Source organism: Cervus elaphus, chromosome 20 (assembly GCF_910594005.1).
Source record: "Cervus elaphus chromosome 20, mCerEla1.1, whole genome shotgun sequence".
In the NCBI taxonomy this organism is placed as follows: domain Eukaryota; kingdom Metazoa; phylum Chordata; class Mammalia; order Artiodactyla; family Cervidae; genus Cervus; species Cervus elaphus.
This window is the reverse complement of record NC_057834.1, coordinates 135,072,617-135,093,529: the sequence shown is the minus strand read 5'-3', so window position 1 is coordinate 135,093,529 and position 20,913 is coordinate 135,072,617. Positions and strand designations below refer to the sequence as shown.

The window sequence follows — 20,913 nt, the reverse complement described above, 5'->3', positions numbered from 1 at the left end:
CGGAATGTGCGGTTCCTTCCTTTTCTGGAAGACAGTCCCTCTGCCCTGTGGCGGGCTGGCCTCTGCTGACCCTTGATCTCCTGAAGGGAGGACGGACAGCACCTTCCCTCCTGGCCTGGAGCTGCAGGGGACAGTGGGGGTCATTTTTAACTGCGAGGGAAACCATCTGGAATCTCGGGAGATGGGCCAGCTTGTCTCCAACAGAGGCAGGAAATGTTCCAGCGGCCCAGGCTCTCAGACCATGACGTCTCCGTACACCTGGGAGTCCAGCCTCTGATCGACCAGACCCACACGCCCAGGCACCTCTGGGTCGGGGGATGGTCTTTGCAGTGAGTGATGCTGTGATGCCCACCACCACCCTGGGGGAGGGAAGGTGAAGAGAGGTTCAAGTGCCTGTGAATCAGGCTGCCCTAGAAGCTGACCGCCACTTCCCCAGGGGACACCAATAACCCAGCGGGGATCCTCACGTCAAGGGACACATAAGTCTTCTTGAGCAACTGTAAGTCTCCGAGTCCTTGATGGATAAGTCACAACTAGAAACGATGCAGATTTCCCCCAAAGGGAAACTGTCTAGTCCGCATGATCTTATCAACTCCTGGGTCCCTCAAGACCTCGAAAATAATCTGAAAAGGAAGTTCCAGCACAGTGGCCTTTGAAGTTGTTCTTCTCTGCTCCGCAAAGCAGAACTGGACGGTCCAGCCACACAGTGGGCTGAACCACGCCGCTTGGGGTTTGACAGACCAAGGTGCGGCAAGCCTCTTTCTGCTCTGCTGTTATCTCTGGGTGAGAGAGACTCCCTGAGATTCTTCGGCAAACAGAACACACCTCGTGTGCACCCAGAAACACAGTGGACACCCGGCCCCTAGGGGCTGGGAGAGCGGGGAGCAGGGAGAGATGGACACAGGACGCTCCGCCCCGTGAGATCATCCCTGACGTGTGTACATCTGCCCTGAGCTTCGCCCCTCGCCCCCAGCAGCTGCTGAGCCACAGCTCCAGCTGCAGAAAGAAATTCCCTTCTTGGCCTCCTCCCCTCCTGCCCACCCTGGAAACACTGGGATTTCCCCAGGATTCTCTTCCAGGAGGAGCTCACCCACCCCCGTGGCCTGCTCTCCATCTCCGGATGACCTTCACACGGACACCCCTGCTCAGAGAGGAGCTTGGGGGCCACTGGCTCAACAACCTTTCCCGCTAGCCCACTCAGCTGTCCCGTGGAAGCTCCTAGGCTCAGCAGGAGCATGGCCAACTCGGAACTCAGCCGGGTCCCTCCCGAAGCCTGAGTGCCACCGTGACCCACCCAGCTCCCCGCCCGCGGCCTTTCTCTGCCAAATGCAATCAACCATCAAGTCCTGGAGCGGCTCCTCTGAGATCTCTCCAGAACTGCTGCCCCGCCTCCATCCCCACTGCCATCTCCAGGCCAGTGGTTCTCGGCGGGGAACACCGGATCCAGGCTGTCTGCAGACGTGTCTGGTTGTCACATCTGGATAGGGGTGCCTTGGCACCTAATGGGTGGAGGGGCCAGGGACGCTGCTGACCACCCTGCCGAGGCCAGCAGGCCAGGTCAGCCGGCCAGGGGAGCAGGACAGCCCCCCTGCTCCAAGTGTCAAGAGAGCGGACGGTGCAGATATCCCTGTCTTGGGCCACCACCCCCCTCTCCTGGATTACTGCCAGCTGCCCCACCGGACTCTCCCCACCTCCAGTCCCTGCGTGCCCAGACTGTGCCCCGCAGGGAAGCCGGGGCCGCCTCTGGCTCCAGGACACACGTGACCACAGTTTTGTGTGTGTGCGCTCAGTTGTGTCCAAGTCTGTGCGACCCCATGGACCGCATGGAGCCCGCCAGGCTCCTCTGTCCACGGAATTCTCCGGGCAAGAATCCTGGAGTGGGTAAGCCATTTCCTTCTCCAGGGGATCTTCCTGACCCAGGGATCGAATTTGCATCTCCTGAATTGGCAGGCGGGTTCTTCACCACAGAGCTACCTGGGAACTGGATCGCAGTTTACTCTCCCCTCAGTCCTAGAAAGCAGGGCCAATAACAGGGAATCTCCCCACTCACAGACAGCTGCTATTCACACTGCAGTTTTTTTTTCTGGTCTTTTATCTGGATGGATGGATGGATAAGATAGACTGATTGATTGACTGACTGACTCAGGCTTGCCAGGGGCTCAGGGATAAAGAACCTGCCTGCAAGAGACCTGGGAGACACAGGTTCAATCCCTGGATTGGGAAGATCCCCTGGAGAAGGGAAGCGCAATCCACTCCAGTACTCTTGTCTGGAAAATCCCACGGACACAGGAGCCTGGCAGGTTATAGTCCATGGGATGGAAAAAGTCAGACATGACTTCACAACTAAACAACAATATATAGACTCTTTTAATGTAAGTGGGAAAAAAAACACCATTTTTTTGGCAAAATTGAGATAGTATTCATCATACTGTTTTGCAGCTTGTGGACATTCCCCCACATCATTTTGCGGTTTATCTTTTATCAGCTTATTCACAGTTTTGAAGCAGAGCAAACACCAGTTTTCCTCGCTCTTTCAGTCAATGTTTATGGGACGTCTGACGTGCAGTCAGGGGATGAGACTAAGCGCGGGTCCCCCCAGGGGTTCCCCTCCCAGAGGTGCAGCCACGGCAGTGCCAGGCTCACTGTTCAAGGCCCTAACAGCACGTGGCCAAACGTGGGCATCAGGTCTAACTTCCTGCTTCATGGCCAAGGGCGCTAAGGCCTGAGGAGGCAGGAGGGTCGGTACCCAGGCCGCAGAGCTGGTATGTGACCAGCATCCCGACGCCCGCCCCTTCACTCCCCTGGCTGTCATCCGGAGAGATCTGAAACACGCCACCCTCTGGCCTGGAGCGTCCATCGTCATGTTCTCCTAAAGACCATTCCAGTTCGTGATCCCGTGAGATGCTGTGCACCCTATGACCCTACAAGGCAGGTCTTATCTTCATTTTACAGAGAAGGGGACCAAGATCTAGAGTGAGTGCCCCACACCATGAGTGGAACCGCACACTGAGTCGGCCACATTTCCAGTTTTCCTGGGGCTGCTGTGTTGAAGCTCTTCAGCTGGGTGCCGTAAGCAGCAGAAATTTATGGTCACGCAGGCCTGGGGGTGAGGCGTCCAGCAAAGTGTCTGCAGGGTGGGGGTCCCTCTGGGGGTCTGAGGGAGGACCTGACCAGGCCTCTCCCTTCTCTGGGGGGTCTGAGGGCCAGTCCAAGTACTCCTTGAATGGCAGCTCTCTTGCCTTCACCTTCCCAGGGTATTCTCCCCTCGATGCACAAATCTCCCCTTTTTATTAGGATACTGGTCACACTGGATCAGGGTCTGCCCTATTCCGTAGGACCTATTCTTAACTAATGACATCTGCTATGACCGCATTTCCAAAGAAGACATCCTGAGCTACTGGGGAGTCAGGACTTCAGCATATGGATTTTGGACGGGACACAGTCCAACCCACAACAAGTGGTGGACATAAGGATTCCAATGGGCTGACTCACCTCCCAGCCAGGAGGTTCCTGGGAAAGCTGGGTGCAGGGCCCCAGGGGATGGGTTGTCTAGAAGTGGGTGCTCAGGCCTCTGCAAGGCAGATGCTGGGTTCTGGACAAGGCCTCTTCCACCCCAGCATTTACCCGGAGGGCTGGACACCCACATCCTTTTCCAAGGTCATGACCATTCCCACAATCAGAGAGCATTCCCCTTCTATTCTGTCTCTGAGTCCAGCGACCACAGAAACTCAGCAGGGTTGTCTTTATTCTTCAGAACAGTCAGCCGGAAAATCATAGTGCACAAAACATCCCATCTCTCCGCTTGTGGCCAAAGCCCCGAAAGGTGTTCCAAGGAGCAAAGGCCCAAAGCATTCGCCTGAAGAAAAGGACAGCCGAGCTGGATGGCTCATTCTCCAGACCCTCTTCTCCGTAAGCTGGGATTTCAAAGCACTGAAAGAAAATCACTATCTACACAGGAGAACGCTGCTGTCCCCACACCCCAGGACGCCGCTCCCTGGGGGCACAACTCTGGCGGGAGTGAGAAAGCGCTGGGAAAGGCCTCATCCACAGCTCTGACACCGACTCTGGAAAAGTCGCTCCTCTAGCTGATTCTTCCTAAAATGAAACCCAACTGCACTCCCTGCTTGTGTTTCCTTGTTTCTCAGGGACTGAACCCACTGAGGCCAAACCATTTAAAATAATCTCAGCAGGACTTCCCTGGTAGCCCAGGGGTAAAGAATCTGCCTTGCAATACAGAAGACTCGAGTTCGATCCCTGGTCGGGGAACGAAGATCCCACATGCCATGGAGCAACAAAGCCGGAGCGCTGCAATTACTGAAGCCTGTGTGCTCCGGAGCCCATGAGCCACAACTACAGAGTCTGAGTGTCTGCGTCGAAAGATCTCGCATGATGCAACAGAGATCCTGCATGACGCAACAAATGCCAAAGCAGCCAAATAAAGAAAATTTAGAAAATAATCTCAGGAATTGGAATTTTTCTGAATGATGGATGAAAGAAATTAATCCATTTTCCATACCTGAAAACTCTCCCAAGCTTTTAGAGCAACTGGCTTTCCTAAGAAGACTACCAGGTAAGGTGAAGGTCAAACCTTATGGCAGCAAACAGGGGAACTAGAGGATACGCCCGCATCTCAGGGAGCTCACCCCTCTCTCTGGATCACGTGACCCTGGGCAGGTTTCTCATTCCAGCTTTCAGAGAGGGCAGCAGAGGCTCAGAAAGATCAGATGTCTTACCCATGGCCAGGCAATTGAACTCTGAGTTTGTCGTTGTTCAGTCGGTCAGTCGTGTCCAACTCTTTGCGACCCCAGGGACTGCAGCACACCAGGCCTCCCTGTCCATCACCAACTCCCAAAGTTTACTCAAACTCATGTCCATTGAGTCCGTGATGCCATCCAACCAACTCATCCTCTGTCGTCCCCTTCTCCTCCTGCCTTCAATCTTTCCCAGCATCAGGGTCTTTCCCAATGAGTCAGGTCTTTGCATCAGGTGGCAGCCCTCCCAATGAATATTCAGTATTGATTTCTTTCAGGACTGACTGGTTGGATCTCCTTGCAGTCCAAGGGGCTCTCAAGAGTCTTTTCCAACACCACAGTTCAAAAGCATCCATTCTTTGGCACTCAGCCTTTTTTATGGTCCAACTCTCACATCCATACATGACTACTGGAAAAACCATAGCTTTGACCAGACAGACCTTTGTTGGCAAAGTGATGTCTCTGCTTCTTAATATGCTGTTCGGGTTTGTTATAGCTTTCCTTCCAAGGAGCTCCAAGGTCAGGATTCAAATTCAGGACACCTGCTGCTTATAACAACAGGTGCCTCCTGACCACAGATCCTGGGGCACCAGGTTGTGCAAGATTCGTCATCAGGGAAGAAACATTCACGCTTCCGAGGGGAAGCCGGCCTGGACTTGAAGCCCCTGAAAACCCACACAGACCTGACAACACACAGCCGCCCACCACGTGCACACTTCAGAGGGCTCGGGGGAGGCGGGGGGGAAGACAGGGACCACTGCATTCATCCTACGGTGGTCAGGTACGGGGCCCTAAAAGCCAAAGCATTTTAGCACAGGCTCCCTCGCTAGAAATCCAATGCTCTTTTCAACACTTTGGAAAAAGATTCCATTTTGACCCAAATAAAAACCAGCATTCTCAGGTTCAACGGGATGATTAAAGGGAGAAAGGGGAGAAATCCGATGAAAACATGGCCACAAAAGCAAGGGGCTCGGGCCTCACTCCGGCTGGGATGCTGACAATCGCCAACGCAGCAGAGAAGGTTCCTCGAAGCCCCTGGGAGGCTCAACTTTTCTGACTGTCTTCTGGGTGGGGGACACCCAGCTGGCCCGCAGCACACGCGGTGCGAACGGTTAGAGGCGGCCTCATTCACAGCCTGAGCAACTCGGTTTCGACACAAGGAATAACTTTCTGACGGACAGTTTCTCGGCTCCGGTTCCCGTGAGAAGCTGTAAACAAGCGTCCTCTGGTGGGGTCGGGGGTGGGGGTGCCGGGGTGGGAACTTCGAAGGCCGGGCTCGCCGCTGTTTTACCGTGTCACCCAGAGGGGCACAATTACGAAAATGACAGTGCTGTGACTTGCGTGGAGACTCCTAAGGACGTGAAATGCAATGTGAACACACGTCCACCATCACCTTGTTTACACACACAGCTCTCAAAAAGCAGAACTCTCATCCAGCGACACGCCAGTGCAAACTCATCCCACAAACGACTCCCAGCACCCCAAGGAGAAGAGACACAGAGGTGGGAAGAGCAAGGGAAAAGCCCCACCGTCTGTGTTCAAGTCACAGCTGCTTGTCTTCAAGTTCCAGTGTTCAGGCCCTGTGCTCGGGTCTCCCCCCAACCTGAGGCTTAGGGGAAAAATCAGCACCCCCTCACTGCCGCTTTTGTGAGAGGGGCTCAAACAAAGCAGAACGCAGAAGCCCACCAGGCTCGCCCAGAGGCAGTGGTAAGGCTGCCCGCTGGGCTGCTGACTTTGAAACAGAAACGCCTCCTACGCGAGTTAGGGCCAGGCAGATCTGCCAACCCGGCTGTCTCTGTTTTCCAGCCGCTGGGCTCCAGCACCTTCCTCTGAAACCATGATGTCCATCCCAACAGGAAAACCAAGGTGACAACACATGCAATAAAGCTCCCCCAGCACGCCATCGGGCACCACGAAAGGAAGGCTGGGCAGACAGCAGCCAGCGGCCGGCTCTCCTGCCTCCTGATTAAATCGGCAGGCTATGTTCTGCCGCAGAAACACAACCACCTCATCAGCAAGGAGAGACGACAGAGCCTTGCTCCCCGGAGAAGCCAGGTGGAACTAGAAAAACAGAAGCATCCGGAGCTTCTCGTTCGCAGCCGTGACCTGCCCAAGCCTGCCCGATCGCGGCTCAGAAAACCAGCCGTGTAGAACTCAGCCATCAACAGGCGGTCGCCTGACAGCCTCAGGTGTATCTGGCAGCTCACCAAAGCCTGGACCATCATCACGGAGCTGGCGAGGCAGAGGGGCCACCAAAAAGCACATCTCGCGGCCCCAGAACACAGCCTGTGGGTCTCAGCTGCGGCCAAGCAGTCCTCTGGGAACTCAGCTCATGGGGTGAGAGGTTCAGTCTGAAAGACGGACTGCTAATTCAGCTTGAGACACCAAATGCGGGGGCAGCCAGCCTCCCAGGTCTCCTGGACACCACGTTCTCACCGTGTATGAACCAGAGTCTGCGGGCCATACATGCCCGGGGACCCTGACGAAGAGCGGCTTAAAGCAGCCAGAAGGGCAGGCCCCTCCCGTCAATGGAGTGTCCAGGTGGGCTGTCCCAGGTGAGGCTGGGGGGGGGGGGGGGTGCGGCGCGCTCCACAAACCTGGACCCCTTCCAGCTCCAATACGGAAGGGGCCCCAGGAGGAAAGAGCTGGGTTCAATCCCTGGGTCAGGAAGATGCCCTGTAGGAGGGCATGGCGACCCACTCCAGTATTCTTGCCTGGAGTATCCCATGGACAGAGGAGCCTGGCGGCTATGGTCCATGGGGTCGTAAAGAATAAGACACGCCTGAGCGACTAACATACACACAGAGGAGAGAACAATCAGAGAGGAAGGGGCAAAGGGGCGAAGGGCCCCCCCACCCCCTGCTCTCCTGTAAGAAGGTCGACCAGAAGCTGCCACATAGCACCCCAGCTGTGTCTCAGGGGAGCAGCCACCCCCCACAGCAAGAGGGGAAGCGTGGGTCTTGGCCTGGGACCGAGAACCACCTCTACCCCATTAGCATTTCCCACCTGCCACAGGCATGCCCAAGCGAGTTTCCAGGCAGCCTTCATTGCGTTCTCACTGCAAGCACGTTGCTTGGATAGTACCCCCCTTTTCCAAGGCACACGGAGGCGCTAACGTCTCACCCCAAAGTCCAACCCATGGCAGCTGCTCCTGAGGGCTGATTGTGCGCCCTGGCAGGCCTGGCCCTCCCGGAAAAAGCACAGTGTTAGGAGAGGTGATCCCCGAGTCCAGGAACTGCTGGTGGGAAGGCAGGGCAGCCACGGCGGGCACAGCGGGGACCACACGTTCCGGTTCGTGGGCATAAGGCCCCTCTCGGCCAACGATGCCCAGCCAGCCGGCCGACCCCACCCCTCCCCACCCCCTTAACCCAGCACCTCCCTGGCGACTTCTGGCTGGTCTGGCTGGTCAGGGGTGGCCAATCCATTGTGCTTCTGGGCGTCACCCCACAAGCCTCACGTGGCTCTTCAGTTCAGCTGTCCTGAAGCACCCTGTCCGAGTCCTCAGGGGGACACCCTTTCATGATCCCCGCCCCCCAGGATCTGAGCGTCAGGACCGATTCAGCTATTTACACATGAAATCGGAAACAGAGCCTTCTCCGCGTGCTGATCTGCAGGCGGGACAAGCCCTGGTGACGTGGGCTGCCCCTGCCCCCCACTTCAGATTCCCACTCGGGGGTCGCCCTGGGATCCAGGCCCTGCCGGCGTATTTGCATAAGAAGGCGCTAGCCGGTTGGCCCTGTCAAAATATTTTTTGACGGACCAGAGACGCGTTTGATGACACGGTTCACCGTTGCCAGGGAATGTGTTCACAATATGTTTCCACAATCTGCCGCGGGCTCTCGGAGGCGGGCTCTTTGTTTTGATCGGCCGCGCGCGGGGCTGTCCCTCAGGCTCATATATTATGCAGGCCGGGGAGGCCCACAGGCCTAGGTTCAAATAATTAGGGGGAGGCGGGGCTGACCGTTGCCATGGCGGCGCTACATGCAGATGAAGGACAGGTGCCTGCCGCTGGAGCCACTGGGCTGCCAAACGCATCAAGGCCGCGAAGCAGCAGAATCACTGAAGGTGAAGACTGAGGCCTAACAGTGCCCACTGCCCCCTCCACGTGTCCCTAAGCCCTTGACAGGTACACAGAACACGGCTGGGCCACGTTAGGACATGACACGGAAGTTGCTCCGGCCAAGAGGCTCCGAAATTCCCCCTCAAACATCTCGAGGAAGAATGTACAGAAAAACAGTTAGCAGAAAGTCCAGCAAAACAGTAACGATCCCATGTAAAAGGTTTTCAGGACGGTAACTTTCCTTTCAACGTGTGCTTTACTTGGCATAAAATCTCCCTATGATGCTCTACTTTGTAGTTTCATATACATGTATTACTACTCTACTGGAAAAAAAAATGCGATGAAGTCTTCCATACACAGTGGTGGAATGGGGAATACCTGCTTCAGAAGTCCTTCGGACTCATGAGGCTTCATAAAAATCTGCTGAGTGATGTCACTGGCTGCCTTCCATGATGTCCGCCCCATCAGGTTAGCAGCAGTGGTCCCCATGCTGGACGCCTGGTCCCCAGCCTGGAGATGCTCCCTGCCACGCGTCCGTTCTATTCTCCTTCTGCTCTGCAGCATCTGCCTGTGGCCGCACCCTCCTGACCCACCCCCTGCCCACCTTCCTTCCGCTCCTGGAGCCTCATCAGATCACACCTCACTGCAGAGGCCCACGGGGGCCTGCCCACCCGCACACCCAGCCTCCATCTCCCCTCGCTCCTCCAGGTCTCTGGGCATGTGCACCTGCTCACCCATCCCTCTGCCCAGACCACAGCTCCAGGCTGCCCTTCTGCCAAGCCCACCCCCAGAAACCCAGTGAAGAGCTCTTCCGTGCCGGCCCCACCCTGCCTGGGGTCCTCCAGGGGGGACACCAGGCTCAAGGCCACAGCCACGGTCCGGCTTCCTGCCCTCTGGTCCAACAGCAGCTGGTCCGATTCAGCGAAAGCATGGAAGGTGACGATGCTTCATGAAGTTGCCTCCATCCATGCCGACGGACTCTCTCCAGAGCCTCCCGAGCCCTGACTCACTGGGGTCTCACGCCCCCTCTCCTCCCACCACAGCTGCCCTGGAGGACGCTGGCCCAGCAAGTGAGTGGGGGCCGGGCCGTCTGCCCACGTGGGCCAAGCACACGGTACCCACTCGGGGCATCCCTCCCTTCTCTTCAGCAAGCACGTCCTTCCTAGGTCCACCCTTCCTCTCTCCAGTCAAGACTTCAGGGCGCATTTCTCCAGTTCTGAACCATCCTCATCACCCTTCAGGCAGAATTCAAAAATAACATTCAAACCACTGAGAAAAATACGCCCCCCCCCAAATTCCCATTCCCAGCAATAAACATGAGCCCTGATGGTGCCCTCTCCCAGGGTGGCGGAAGGCTCGGTTAGGGACACGTTTTCCTGTGACATCCCCGGAATGATGAGCAAGCAGGCGCCACTCCCGAATGAAGACTGGAATGGACTTGGTATCTCAAGGGCCAGCACTGGAGGCTACAGAGATGAGCACGACCAAAGACTCCAACACCGCACCCCTGGGCGCTGTCAAACCAGAGCAAAAGGACTCAGCTCCCCTCATGAGAAAGGCTGAGCCTTTGTCCCACAAAGTCTCCACAGCATCAAATTAGATAACAACGCATGCAGTCTAGTTGGAAAGGCAACTTTATGAGAACGATGAGAATAAACTCAGTATACATACGTGGTGGTTGGGCCCCTTTCTGCTGGATTTCAACCACGAAACCCACCAGAACCTACGACAACACAGGTTACAAAGCGATGGCCCGTGGGCTGTATCCAGCCTGGTGCGGGTTTTTGTGAATAAAGTTTTACCAAAACTCAGCCATGACCATTTGCTTACGCATTTTCACAAAGCAGCTGAGACGCCGCTTAAGGACTGGACAGCCCGCAAAGCCTAAAATACTCACCGTCTGGCCCTTCCCAGAAAGGGTTCACTGACCTCCGCAGAACTTCTAACCTCAACGGTATTTTGTTCCCAAGAAAAGAAAATGTTACTGTCATTCAAGCTACTTCTTCTTATAGAACTTTAAGAAATACATGATCCTCAAGGAAAAGAGAAGTATCTGTGTAAGAAAAAAATAAAAGGGGGGAAAAAAACACCCGTAAAACCCACCGTCATGACCACAACCATCCTGATGGACTATCCTTCCAAACTTCTAGATGCAGCTGTCCTTTTACAAGATGATGGCATTAACCTCACATCACCACTCACCAAGCACCAGGGCCTATCCCGTGGGCCTTACCTGGGCCTCCTCACTGATCCATCAAACAAACTTACAAGGGAGAGTGTGCACCTGTATTCGGTTATCTCTGCTCACAATACAGACATAAACGTGGACACCTACATTTTCCCAAGTTTTGACTCTAATAAAATAGAGCAACAAATACTTGCGCCTTCTCTCTACAAGTATCTCTAATATTCTACTTTCCTGTAATACTGAATAGAATATTCAGTAGGAAAGAGTAGTCCTAATAGAATATTATAGCAAAGTACACCATTCTCAAATTTCTAGACCAGACGTGTGAACATTTTGAAGGCATCGGCCCCTTGCTGTCACGCTGCCTTCCAGATGATCTGGCCAATGCATACTCCCTGCCAGGAATGTGTGACAAGGCCCTAAATTATTTCATGTTAACCTTCCATCAGGAACAGCATTAAACAACGATCACCCTGAAAAGTTCTGGCTGAAACTGAAAGCAAGACAGTGTCGTCGGCAGTTCACAACTTCATACTAGAGTTGTGCAGACACCCTAAATACACGTGCAGACATCATAAATACATCCTAAATACGCACCCTTATGTGTGTGCCATCTTTTAATTCCCTTTCAAGCTGAAGCTTGCAAGGAACTAAAATTTGGTGACAAGGCTGAAAAACTAGGTATTTTGTTGGGGTAATAACAATGCATTTTCAAATAAGAATGGACACAGTCCACAGTTCACTCCCTTTCGGACAATCGGACCCACCATTCCCCCTACCACTGGCAACATACCTTCCTCACGAATATGCAGAGCCACCCTGACCCCGGTCACATGGACCCCCGGGAGGCTCTCCTGCTGCCTCCGCCAGGCTAGTCCAGGGCCCGAGGGCTGCCGGGCATCACACCTTGTCCAGGGAGCCTCAGCCAACCCACCCCGCACCCCCCACGACTGCAGAGGCGCCATCCCAGAGCCCGAGGTGTGGCTCTCCTGTAGCACCCTGCAGCAGTTCAGGTCCAGGCAGAGGTCACTGCTATGTCTAGGTATGGGGAGAGGTAGCTGCAGATGTCAAGGTTGGGGAGGAAAAGAGACGCACCCCGAGTCCCGACTGGGGACCTGCAGCAGCTCTGGAGGGGCTGTGGCCCAATGCTCTCAGTAGGACCTGAATTCCTCTTAGCCACACACACACACACACACACACACACACACACACACACACACCCCTCTAACACACATGCACTCACCGTACAGCATACAGGAAAAACATTTTAATATTCAAAAGTCTTTACTCGTTTAAAGAAATATATAAACATTTAACTATGAAATTAATTCTAGCTGGAATATCCTTTTTTATTTTTTGGCTGCACTGTGCAGCTTGCAGGATCTTAGTTCCCAGACCAGAGACTGAACCCAGAGCCCCTGAAGTGGAAGGGTGGAGTCCGAACCCCTGGGCTGCCAGGGAACTCTCTAAATGGAATATTCTATAGCAGGTAAAACGAAAGAACCAGAATGACATGTATTTCTATTTGTTTATTCATTTACTTATTTCTTTGGATGTGCCAGGTCTTAGATCCTGTATGTATGTAGTATGTATCTTGTATGTATATATACATACAGATGCTATACGCATGAAGCATACAGGACCTTTAGCGGCATACAGGATCCAGTTCCCCAACCAGGGATTGAACTCCAGGCCCCTGCATTGAGACAGTGGCGTCTTAGTCACTGGGTCACCAGAGAAGTCCCCAAAATGATGGGTTGTTTTTTTTTTTTTCATTCACACTGCAGAAGGACACAGTCAGTGTGCTACCCCATGGGTTCTCACACAGAACACCGTGTTCTAAGGACACACACTCGGGCCACAGTCTAAAGAGATGCGGATGGAAAGACACAGACTGCCGTCAACACGGATGGAGCAGGTGGTGGCGGTGGGCCTCCCTCTGCGTCGCTAACGCTCTTTGACAAACACAACCGCAACCACACCCCACAGAGCAAAAGCAAACGGAATTTTTACATCAAGGAGGTGCACAATCCCATGGGCATGGTCTTCTCTCTGGATTTGAGAATCTGAACTGTTTAATACTCTCAATGAGTAGGATACAAGGTTCTCTCAACGGTTAAGAAGCTGCTTTTCAGCAGAGAGCCCCTTGGGACCATGGCTGCAGAGAGCTGCTCTCCGGCCACCAGCTTCAGGCCGGCTGGCCATAGCTCCAAGCTCTTCTGTGAGTGATTAGCGATGACCAATTCCCCTGGAGGCCCCGCTTCTGGACACATGTGGTGTGATCTAACTTATCCATGAGGCAAGCTCACACTGGAATTATCTTTCCAACGGAAACTCAATATTCCTCTGGGGTACGATACCTTATTAAATCTGACCTTTTGTCGTATTACAAATACTAAGTGTTTCATAAAAGCTGGAAAACACTACAATACCCAAGAAAAATCTGACGTAGAAGGCTAATAACTTGGTGTGGCAGAGAGCAGAAGAGTGTCACTGATTCAGAGAAGAACGTCTAAAGTGAAAGGAGGGGTGAAGAGCCAAAAGTCTAGAAATCCATCCCAACTGTGTCACTGGGAGGCACGCAGACCTTCCACTCTCGCCCAGCCTTGCTGCAAGGACCATGGGGCTGGCAGCCGGCCTGGGAGCCCCACGGGTGGCGGGGACAATCCAGCACAGGGCCGGGGAACAGGAAAGGTGCTGAGCGAGGAGCAAAGACGAGGTCCTGACCCGGGAAGGCGCGGGTCACCCTGAACCCTCCAGGCAGGAGCTCTCAGAGCCACCACGTGCCGAACAAGCAGAGGCTGATAACCCGCTATTTCCAAATGAACTAATTTTCTGTTCCCGAAACATGTTTTGCGAATGTTTACCCCAGTTGGCACGAAGCAAGGCAAATTCTGCTGTGTAGGCTGCCGCCCGGAGATTGCTGTGTTGTGAGAGGCATTCTCCATCAACAGGCAGAGGTCAGCCTACAGCACACGCGAGAATCCCCAAAGCAGTCAGTCAGTACGGATGCATTGTTTCTGCAGCTGCGCTGGAAGGTCCAAAGGAAAGGAAAGGCCCATGTATGCACACCTCTCCTGGCTGCGGCGGCCTGGAGAACATGAGGCAATCCGCAGGAAAATGAGCTCAACTCTAGAATCCGCTCAGATGCAAACTGATGAGCACCGCAGGTAACCCCTGTTCCAGTCCCCTCCCCACTCCCTCCAGGGAGCAGGTGGGTCCCAGCTCACAGGCTTATGCTGACCACGCCTTCCCCTTTCTTGGAGCAATGCTTCCAGCAGGGCTTGAGGAAGGGGGTGGGGAGGGGGGCACGTGCCTGGAGGCTCACGAGGGAGCAATGTACCACTGTTGTATTGCAGAAACCAACACATTTCCCCGCCCGCACCCCTCCCCGCGCCCCCCCCAAGTTACAAAGACATTTAAACAAAAAGAAAAGATGCTGCTGGCAGAAGAGCCTAGATGCATCACAATCTACTTTCTACAGGGACTGTCCAGCGTGTGCTTGTGCAAGAAGCAACACGGGTGCACTTCCTGCAAAGGGAAGGTGAAAGCGAAGTCGCTCAGTCGTGTCCGACTCTTTACAACCCCATGGACTGCAGCCCACCAGGCTCCTCTGTCCATGGGATTCTCCAGGCAAGCATACTGGAGTGGGGTGCCATTTCCTGCAATCTCTGTCTGTGTTTCAGGGGTTGGGGTAAATGGTCAGGGCTGAGAACAGAGCCTGGCCCACAGAAACATTATCTAGTGTGGTCCGAATGATCCATGAGACCTACGTGAGTGGCCACAGAACTGCTTCTGTACTGGCTGGAGCTCCCAGCGTTATACAGATCTGGTTGTCAAAACCAACACTGGCGTTTCAACGAGTCAAAGTTGACTTTGGTGAGCCTACAACTAGGACCCTGGGAGTTTAGTTAAAGAAAGCATGGCCAGACCCAAGGCCATCCTCTCCTACAAGTGTCATCAGACCACACTTACCTGGCTTTGCAGAATGGACCCAGACACAAGATCTAGTCTCTGTTCACCGACCTGAGTGCATGTGGGCACGCAGGTGAGAGGAGTGTGCCCAGTACTTAGAGGGTGAGGATGCTACAGACCGCGGACTGGCCAGAGGGTGTGAGAGAGAGTTAATTTGCTCATTCCAGAACCTGCCGACCATCTGCAAACACTCTATAAGGCCAGCAGGGAAGTCAGGGTGGCCAGGACATGGACCGCTCTAGAAGTTCTTGTCTCAAAGGGTGAAGAGAAATATCAGCTTTTAACCTGAGCTAATTCTACTAAGGGGCTTTCCCGGTGACTCAATGATAAAGAACCCACCTGCCAATGAAAGAGACATAGGAAATGTGGGTTCAATCCCGGGGTGGGGAAGATCCCCTGGTGAAGGAATTGGCAACCCACTCCAGTATTCCAGTTGGGATAATTCCATGGACAGAGGAGCCTGGTGGACTATACTCAACGGTGTAGCAAAAGAGTCGGGCACGACTGAGTGTGCACATACACACACACACACACACTCCCACTAAATCTTATTTTGTGTAGCAAAACAAACCAAGAAAATCATTTTGAATGGCTTTCTGTCTATAGACTCCACACAGAGGAGAGGTGAACAGGATTTTACGCTGGGCAGCAGCAAGCTGACCGCTATGCAAATTTGGAGTCCATTCATCAACTGCAGAATCTATAAAAGGCAGCAGGGAAAAAAAAAAAACCTATGGATACCAATGGGCTTCCCTGGTGGCTCAGATGGTAAAGAATCCACCTGCGATGTGGGAGACTCGGGTTCAACCCCTGGGCTGGGAAGATTCCCTGGAGAAGGAAATGGCAGCCCACTCCAGTATCCTTGTCTGGGAAATCCCAAGGACAGTGGAGCTTGGCGGGCTACAGTCCATGAGGTCGCAAAGAGTCGGACACGACTGAGCGACTAACGCACACAAACATGGATACCAAGGCATATACGGGGGTGGAGAGACTGGGGCTGAATCACATACACTATCGATATATGTATGAAACAGATACCTAACGAGAACCTACTGTATAGCCCAAGGAACACAACTCAGCTCCTCTGCGGCAACCAGAATGTGGAGGAAACCCAAAAAAGAGGGGATATATGTATACATATACCTGATTCATTTTGTCAGTAGACAGTAACACAACATTGCAAAGCAACTATTCTCCAATAAATATTAATTTTAAAAAAACAAAAGCAAAAATCTCCTGAGGGTAGAATATGTTTCTACCCAATCCTTTACCTAGGTCACAGATAGAGGTTATAACTCAAAAGCAAAAACGTTCTTCACAACAGCAAAGGCGGCAGGAGCAGGAAGCACAGCCCTGATTTGGGGCTTAAATATTTCAACCCCACTCCCACCCTCCTCTTTAAACCCCAGTGATTCAAAAATGTTTGCACATGAACAGTCACTTTCTGTGTTCTGGACAAAACAAATGCTAATTCTCTGGACATTTTAACCTCGTTTTTAAAAAGTAGTATTTTGATTGCTAGTCTTCATCTCTTCACATATATTTGGGCTGTGTTTCAAGAATGTTTTTTCCTACATTACAATTAATCCTTAAAATTATAAAGTTACAGTCCCCTGGAAAGGCCACTGCAGCATGCCAAAAATGAAAGCAAATGTTTCCCTTCTTTATTGCAAATTCATAAAATGTGAGCTCTGCCCAATCCCCCAGGAGCTGGTATGACTTTGACTTTTTAATTCATCCGAAGTAAAAACCAAAAAAAATTTAAGATTCACATTTGTTCAGTTTACAAGCATCTTCAGGGACGTTAATGATGGCGTTTATAAACTACACAATATATTCCCCCCTCACTTCAAAAATGCAACTAAAAATGCATCTTTCCCAAGCTTTTATTAAGCTATAAAGTGTTTTGTTTTTTTTTAATTATTATGTTCAGGATTTTTAACTATTACTTTTTGAAAATTTGTTCAGGGCAAAAACATGTATGAAAGGTCCCCTCCACGCCAGGCATCCAGTGATGTCAAGCTGAACACAGCTGGAGCGGGGTGATGTTTTCCATAGTCTCACAGGACTGCTTCATGTATTGAGCCAAACTGGCAAAAGGGTTAAGGGTTGGTAGGCAGAAGTGGAAAATGCTAGGTCAAAGGCCACATACCTTGCTAAGGCTTTTATTCCATTCTGTCAGTTTTTTTTCCAGAAGGGCTATCCCAACACACATTCATTCCTTCCACTCATGTAAAATGGAAATCCTATGGTCTGAATGTCCCCCTCAAAACTCACAGGTTAAAACTGACCCCCCACCAAGGTGATGGTACCAGGAGGCGGGGCCTTTGGGAGGGTGGAGACCTCATGAATGGGGTCAGCGCCCTTGTAAGAGAGACCCCAGAAAGCTACTCTGTCCCCTTCAGCCACACGAGGACATAAGGAGAATTCAGGGACTCAGCAGACAGCCTTCAGCTCACCATGCTGGCATCCGGATCTCAGACTTCCACCCTCCAGAAACATGAGCTAAAAACTGTTCTTGTTTATAAGCCATCCAGTACGGAGTAGTTTGTTAACAGCAGTTGGAATGGACTAAGAGGAGGACCCATTTCCATATACCTTAGCCAATATGGGGTCTTTGTTTTTAAGACTGCACTTAACTAGATTAACTAGATGATGAGGTGGTTGTATGGCATCACTGACTCAATGGTCATGAGTTTGTGTAAACTGCGGGAGTTGGTGATGGACAGGGAGGCCTGGCGTGCTGCAGTCCATGGGGCCACAAAGAGTCAGTCATGACTGAGCGACTGAACTGAACTAACTAGATTAAAAACTCACCTCACCCAGTTAATGTTCTTTAAGTAATGCAGCTAAATATATGTATATATTATTTGCCCCTTTATTTCTTTTTATGAACCTGTGCCTGCTCCTTTTGTTGAGGAATTTGCTTTTCTTATTGTTTTATAACAACTCTTTACATATGGAAGATAATCCTCTGCCATATGTTGTATTGTCCCAGTTTTTTATTTGACTTTGTCATTTGCTTAAAGTGTCTATGATGTTCAGAAGTTGTTCACTTATTCAGATGTTATCAAGGCAAACTTCCTTTTTTTATTTTCTGCTTTTGATGGCCATCCCAAGAATATATGACTTTCAAGACCTGTTTTGGAGGAAAGGATTCTGTCTTTGGAATGGCTATAGGCAGAAAGAGAAAAACAATCATTTGACCTAGTTTCATAATAGCCCAGCTCCCCAAGAGACGCAGGATGCATAGTTATCCTGTGAAGTCAGGAGACCCGAGGAGAGCTGACCCCACTGGCTTAAAATACTTTCTCTTGGCATAAAAGTAGGCTACAATGGCTCAGAGATGAGAGCAATGCCAAATGTACATCTGACCCAAGCTTACAGATAAATTCAGGCAAAATGTAATAAGTGCTCTGCCTAGAAACACTAGAGAGATAATGCTTTGAAAAAAAAAAAATATCAGGCTGTGAGTAAAGAATGGGATTGTTCCAGTTTTAGGTCATTTTAGATCATTCCAATTTTAACAATACTGGCAAACTCCTCGGTGGGCCAGTCAGGAGTGTACAGGCGGAGCAGAAAGATGAGGGATGCCGTGGTCAGATGTCCTGTGAAGTCTAGTTCTCTGACCCCCAGGCCCAGGACCCTGGGTGACCGAGCAGAGCCAGGGACGAGGCTCTCCACTGCCAGTCCCTGGAGGTGACAACACCCGCCTCCGACCACGTGAGGAAACACAAGGCGTCACCCCCTCCCACTCTTCACGGAAGAGCTCCGCTCACTTGCGTTTTAGGAGCAGAGAGACAATCCAACAGAGAAGGCACTCAGCTGGCGGGGAATTCCTCCCGTGGGTGCACCACCCCCGGGCAGAGGTTCACTGGCTGCGGGCGGCTGGAAGAACTGAATCTGCTGTAGGAATATCACATTTGGCAAGCGCTCCACGTCGAGACAGCTATGCAGTTAACATTATTCTGCAGAGGCAAAGAAAACGGGAAAGGACAGCACCCAACGTCTGCTTCCACGTCACACAAAGGACTCCCAGTAAAGGCTGAGGGCGTGGCTCCAGCCTCTTCCCCAACCACGTGGCTGTGAGCAGCTGCCCCAGATCCGACCCCAGGCTGCCTGGGGGTGCAGGGTGGGGGCGTGGGGAGGACACACCTAGGGACCCTCGGTGCTCCCCACGTTAAGTGAAACTGACAAGGACTTTACACCAGAAACCTCCGATAACTTCACAGGCTTTCTAAAGGGCAAGTCGGTAACCTGCCCCACGCGTCTTGCACCACCACGAAGCTGCAAGGGACTTCTTCCACCTCCTCAAACACACCCTTGTGCACAGGGCCTTCACACATGCTGCCCCAGCCTGGAAGACATGCACTCATGCCCCCTCTGAGACTGAAAGAGGAGCAGCAGTTTCTTAAGCTGGGTCACCCCCCGCCGTCCTCAGAAACCCTCTCCTGACCCCGCTGCTGGCCTGGGTCCCCCCCACCCCACCCCTGCACCATCCACCTCCCCTCAGAGCAGCACTCATCTCACCGAACCGTGTGGTCATGGGGGCGACTCTGACCCCCCCCCCACCTTCCCTTCTAAGTCTCCAAGCACCTGCCTGAGGCCAAAGACCTCATGCCTTAGCTCACCAGCACCCACAGGGTGCCGAGCGCATTCACAGATGCTCCATGAATATCTGGCGAATGAATAAATGAACAGACATGAACGCAGAACATTTAGGGGCTCTCGTGATCATTCAGCAGAATACTTGTGTGTGTCCCTGTATGTTGTGGGTATAGGGGCAAGTATCTACAATTTTAATTGTAGGAAGAAAGATTTCTGACATGGCCATACGTTCCTAAACGACAGAGAAGTCTTACAGGCGGCTGCCAGCCAGGTGTCACCCTGGTTCCCCATACAGCAGATGGGCGAGGACACCCGTGGTCCACACCACGCTGCAATATGCTAATTCACTGTTAATTACAGCCCTTCCTCCAAACTGCCAGTGGACTGGCAGGTTCTATGGGGAGGGCTGCGCCAATTAGGCACATTCACAAAGGAATATTTTGAAGTAATTACCCATTTATTTTAAAGAGTGCCTTTATCAGTAGATTACCTGGAGTAAAATGCGATAAAGTAGTTCTATTTACATGTGATGCATTTTCCTCTTTTCTAGCAGCTTTTTCTCCCCTTGACAAAGGAAACACCCATGTGCTGTGCTCAGATGCTCAGCTGAGTCTGACTCTTCGCCATCCTGTGTGTGCGCTCAGTCGCTCAGTTACGTCCAACTCTTTTGCAACCCCGTGGACTGTATCCCACCAGGCTCCTCTGTCCATGAAATTCTCCCAGCAAGAATACTGGAATGGGTTGCCATTTCTTCCCCTAGGGGATCTTCCTGACCCAGGCATCAAATCCAAGTCTCTCACATTCCATGCATTGGTAGGCAGATTCTTTACCGCTAGCACCACCTGGGAATCCCATGGACAAGAATAGGGTTGAGCTAAAAATCCTTTCCCTAGCCTTTCTCTTTTTCAGGGGAATAGGGTGTTCTGCTAGTTCCTGAATCCAGGGTTTCTATTCAAACAGATGTAATACATGTCATTAACAGCAGCTGAACGTTTTGGGGGGACTGGGCTCCTGACATAGGCATTAAACAAGTTTAGATTACAAGGCAGAACTTGTTATACTGTAAACTTGCCAAATTATTAAGGTACTTATATCCCTAGGACTATCTGCTTCAAAAACTCACATGAAGAGCATTAAATGCAAACTATTTCTATACAACGTGTATTTATTTGCTCACCTTGGGCAACAGAGCATCCACGTACCCACCCATCTATAAAAATGCCCCTAATCATGAAGAGTGAGCAGGACACCTAAAAGATGAAAGGGCACCCAGGGACTTTGAAGAAAGCTGAGCACCGAAGAATTGATGCTTTTGAGCTGTGGTGTTGGAG

General features: G+C 52.0%; 1 protein-coding gene across 2 annotated transcripts in view; it reads right to left on the bottom strand.

Moving 5' to 3' along the window:
- The window catches only part of AGAP1 (ArfGAP with GTPase domain, ankyrin repeat and PH domain 1), a 575,037-nt gene that overhangs the window by 444,610 nt on the left and 109,514 nt on the right, over positions 1-20,913 (bottom strand). The window lies entirely within an intron of this gene.